The following is a 5,106-nucleotide window of genomic DNA, read 5'->3' as shown; positions in this document are numbered from 1 at the left end:
TAATAAGGAAATACTGTGAGTAACTTTATGCCAATAAATTTGAAATTTTTGATGAAGTAGAGAAAGATACAAAGCACTAAAGCTTATTAAAGAAGAAATAGGTAACTATATAGCTCTATATCTATTAAATAAATTGAACATGTAGTATAAAAATTTCCCATGAGGCTGGGCGTGGTGGCTCACGCCTGTAATCCCAGCACTTTGAGAGGCCGAGGAGGCCAGATCACGAGGTCAGGAGATTGAGACCATACTGGCCAACATAGTGAAACCCTGTCTCTACTAAAAATACAAAAATTAGCTGGGCATGGAGGCTCATGCCTGTAATCCCAGCTACTTGGGAGGCTGAGGCAGGAGAATTGCTTGAACCCGGGAGACGGAGGTTGCAGTGAGCCAAGATCATGACACTGCACTCCAGCCTGGTGACAGAGCGAGACTCCGTCTCAAAAAACAATCAAACAAACAAACAAAAGTTTCCCACGAAGCTTACTTCACATAATGATGACTTTGCTGGTGAATTTTATCAAACATTTAAGGAATAAATAATAGCAATTCACAAACTCATTTGGGAAACTGAAAAGAAGGTAACACTTTCTAACTCATTCTATGAGGTTAGCATCACCCCGATATCACAACCAGGTAAAAATACTACAAAGAAAAAAATCTGCAGAACAATATCCATAATTAAATAAATGCAAAAAGTTTTAACAAGTCAACACCACTAATATATAAAAAGTAAGATACATCATTATACAATGCATAATCTCAAGAGTGAAAGATTAGTTTGTTTAGTATTTGAAAATTATTCAGTGTAGGCCGGGCGCGGTGGCTCACGCCTGTAATCCCAGCACTTTGGGAGGCCGAGGCGGGTGGATCAGGAGGTCAGGAGATCGAGACCACGGTGACACCCCGTCTCTACTAAAAATACAAAAAAATTAGCCGGGTGTGGTGGCGGGCACCTGTAGTCCCAACTACTCGGGAGGCTGAGGCAGGAGAATGGCATGAACCCGGGGGACGGAGCTTGCAGTGAGCTGAGATTGCGCCACCACATTCCAGCCTGGGCGACAGAGCGAGACTCTGTCTCAAAAAAAAAAAAAAAAAAAGAAAAGAAAAAAGAAAATTATTCAGTGTAATTTACCATGTTAATTTACTAAAAAGGAGAAACCATATGATCATCTCAATAGATACAGGAAAGCATTTGGTGAAATCCAATATCTATTCATGACAAAAACTTGCAGCAAACTAGGAATAGAAGGAAGGGAACCTCTGAACCTGATAAAGTGCATCTACAAAAAAACTCTCTCTAATGTTATGCTTAATTATGAAAGAGTGAGTGCCCTTCTCCCTTAGATCAGGAACAATGCAAGGATGTCCTGCTTTTCCCACTTCTGTTCAACATCATGCTGGAGTGTGTAATCATACTATGGAACTGTGTTAATGAAATCCAGAATAAAGAAGATGCTATCCAGAATAAAGAAGGGAGTTAATCTCTACACAATAAATAAAATATTCCTAAATTGGGAGAAATCTAAAAATAAATAAATGAATAAAAATAAAGGCATACAGATTGGAAATGAAGAGGTAAAACTGTATTTGCAGACAACATGGTCATCTATAAAGAAAATTCTAAAGAATCTACAAAGTACTGCTAAAAGTATGTGAGTTTAATAAGTTTCAAGACACATACTCAACATACAAAAATCAATTGTATTTCTACATGCTGATAACCTTCTGCTTGAAATTGAAATGTTAAAAGTACATTTATGATAGTATTAATATGGGAAATACTTAGTGACAAATTTGCCAGAAGATATGCAAGACCTGGATCATTAAATTCTCTCTTCCCCCTGCCATCATGTCTAAGTCAGAGTCTCCTAAAGAGCCCAGACAGCTGCAGAAACTCCTCACTGGAGGGTTGAGCTTTGAAACAACTGATGAGAGCCTGAGGAGCCATTTTGAGCAATGGGGAACGCTCATGGACCATGTGGTCATGAGAGATCCAAACACCAAGTGCACCAGCGGCTTTGGGTTTGTCACATATGCCACTGTGGAGGAGGTGGATGCAGCCACGAATGCAAGGCCACACAAGGTGGATGGAAGAGTTGTGGAAACAAAGAGAGCTGTCTCAAGAGAAGATTCTTAAAGACTAGGTGCCCACTTAACTGTGAAAAAGATGTTTGTTGGTGACATTAAAGAAGACACTGAAGAACATCACCTAATAGATTATTTTGAACAGTTTGGAAAAATAGAAGTGATTGAAATCATGACTGACCGAGGCATTGGCAAGGAAAGGAGCTCTGTCTTTATAACTTTTGACAACCATGACGGCGTGGATAAGACTGTCGTTCAGAAATACCATATTGTGAATGGCCACAACTGTGAAGTTAGGAAAGCCTTGTCAAAGCAAGAGATGGCTAGTGCTTCCTCCAGCCAAAGAGGTTGAAGAGGTTCTGGAAACTTTGGTGGTGGTTGTGAAGGTGGTTTTGGTGTGCATGACAACTTTGGTCGTGGAGGAAACTTTAGTGGTCATGGTGGCTTTGGTGGCAGCCAGAGTGGTGGTGGATATAGTGGCAGTGGGGATGGCTATAATGGATTTGGTAATGATGGAAGCAATTTTGGAAGTGGTGGAATTTACAGTGATTTTGGCAATTACAACAATCATTCTTCGGATTTTGGACCCAAGAAGGGAGAAAACTTTGGAGGCAGAAGCTCTGGCCCCTATGGTGGTGGAGGACCATACTTTGCCTAACCACAAAACCAAGGTGGCTATGACAGTTCCAGTAGCAACAGTAGCTACGTCAGTGGCAGAAGATTTTAATTACTGACAGGAAAGAAAGCTTAGCAGGAGAGGAGAGCCAGAGAAGGGACAGAGAAGCTACGGGTTATAACAGATTTGTGAACTCAGCCTAGCAGGGCCTAGCTGCTACAAAGAAGACATGGTTTAGACCATACTTCTGTGTATGGGTGAAAAACTTGAGGACTGTATTTGTCACTAATTGTGTTAACAGGTTATTTTAGTTCCTGTTCTGTGGAAGGTGTAAAGCATTCCAACAAAGGGTTTTAATGCAGATTTTTTTTTGCACCCTTGCTGTTGATTGCTAAATGTAATGGTCTGATAATGATGCTGAATAAATGCATCTTAAAAAAAAAAGATATGCAAGACCTGTAGCCTGAAATTATAATACACTGCCGAGAGAAATTAAAGAAAATCTAAATAGAGAGATATACCATGTTCATGAATCAAAATTATTAATCTCAGTTCTCTCCAAATTAACCTATAGATTCAACATAATCCCAACCAAAATCCAAGCAGGCTTTTAAAAAAGAAATGGATGAGCTGATTCTAAAATTTAAATAAAATGCAAAGGACTCAGAATAATCGAAACAACTTTGAAAAAGAAAAACCAAGTTGGAGGACCTACACTACTTGATTTCAAGATGATAATCAGGGAAATGTAGTATTGGCTTAAACATAGACATATAGGGCCAGGTGATGTGGCTCACTCCTGTAATCCCAACAGTTTGGGAGGCCGTGGCAGGTGGATCACCTGAGGTCGGGAGTTTGAGAGCAGTCTGGCCAACATAGCGAAACCCTGTCACCACTAAAAATACAAAATTAGCCAGGCATGGTGGTGTACACCTGAAGTCCCAGCTACATGGGAGGCTGAGGCACCAAGATTGCTTGAACCCAGGAGGCAGAGATTGCAGTGAGCTGAGATTGCACCACTGCATGCCAGCCTGGGCGACAGAGCAAGACTCCATCTCAAAACAAAACAAAAACAGTAGACATGTAGATTAACACAACCAAAGTACAGAGTCCAAAAACAGACCCAAGCAATTGAGTCTATTACTCAAGACTTGAGCTCCTGTGCTTAAGCAGTCCTTGTGCCTCAGTCTCCTGAGTAGCTGTGACTACACGCCACTATTAGGCACTTATTTAAAACAAATAAAAGTACACGTCTGCTGGGTGCAGTGGCTCATGCCTGTAATCCCAGCACTTTGGGAGGCCGAGGCAGGCAGATCACCTGAGGTCAGGAGTTCGAGACCAGTCTGACCAACATGGAGAAACCCCATCTCTACTAAAAATACAAGATTAGCCAGGCATGGTGGTGCATACCTGTAATCCCAGCTATTTGGGAGGCTGAGGTGGGAGAAGCACTTGAACCTGGGAGACGGAGGTTGTGGTGAACCAAGATCATGCCACTGCACCCCAGCCTGGGCCACAAGAGTGAAACTCCATCTCAAAAAAAAAAAAGCGCATGCCTACACACAGATTTGAACACAAATGCTCATATAAGCTTTATTTGTATGCTAGCCAGTAACTAGAAAAAAACAAAAATCCATCATCAATAGGTGAATGGATAAGCAAATTCTGTTATATTCATACCATGGCATTCTGCTCAGCAATAACAAAAGAGAACAAATTATTGATATATGCAACAAAACATATGAATTGCTAAATAATTATGCTGAGTGAACAAAGGCAGACAAAAATAATACATACTGTATGCTTCCATTTATATAGAATTCTAGAAAATGAAAACTAATCTAGGGAGAGAAGGCAGATTGTTATTTGTTTGGGGATGTGGGGAAGTGGGCAGTGTAGGGCCATGAGGAAACTTTGGCAGTGATGAATATGTTCATTACCTTGACATGGTGACGAATGAGATGATGGAGATATATACATATATATACACACACACACATATGTATATATATGTAATTTATATGCATATATATATTATATAAGTATATCAAAACTCATCAAATTGCACACTTTAAATATGTGCAGTTAATTGTTTATTAACTATATCTCAATAAAGCTATTAAAAACAAAACAGGCTGGGAGTGGTGGCTCATGCCTGTAATCCCAGCACTTTGGGAGGCTGGGGTGGGTGGATCACGAGGGCAGGAGATCAAGACCATCCTGGCCATCATGGTGAAATCCCGTCTCTACTAAAAATACAAAAATTAGCCGAGCATGATGGTGACCACCTGTAGTCCCAGCTTCTCAGGAGGCTGAGGCAGGAGAATCGCTTGAACCCGGGAGGTGGAGGTTGCAGTGAGCCGAGATTGTGCCACTGCATTCCAGCCTGGGACAGAGTGATA

At 40.9% G+C, this 5,106-nt stretch overlaps 1 pseudogene; it reads left to right on the top strand.

The window, feature by feature from the left end:
* Nucleotides 1–1,852: 1,852 nt before the first annotated feature.
* LOC108531244 (heterogeneous nuclear ribonucleoprotein A1-like) lies at nt 1,853–2,815 on the top strand (annotated as a pseudogene).
* Nucleotides 2,816–5,106: the final 2,291 nt, after the last annotated feature.

Source organism: Rhinopithecus bieti, unplaced genomic scaffold (genome assembly GCF_001698545.2).
Source record: "Rhinopithecus bieti isolate Rb0 unplaced genomic scaffold, ASM169854v2 scaffold_7684, whole genome shotgun sequence".
Lineage (NCBI taxonomy): Eukaryota > Metazoa > Chordata > Mammalia > Primates > Cercopithecidae > Rhinopithecus > Rhinopithecus bieti.
Note: the sequence above shows the minus strand (reverse complement) of the source record. Positions and strands in the feature narration are given on the sequence as shown.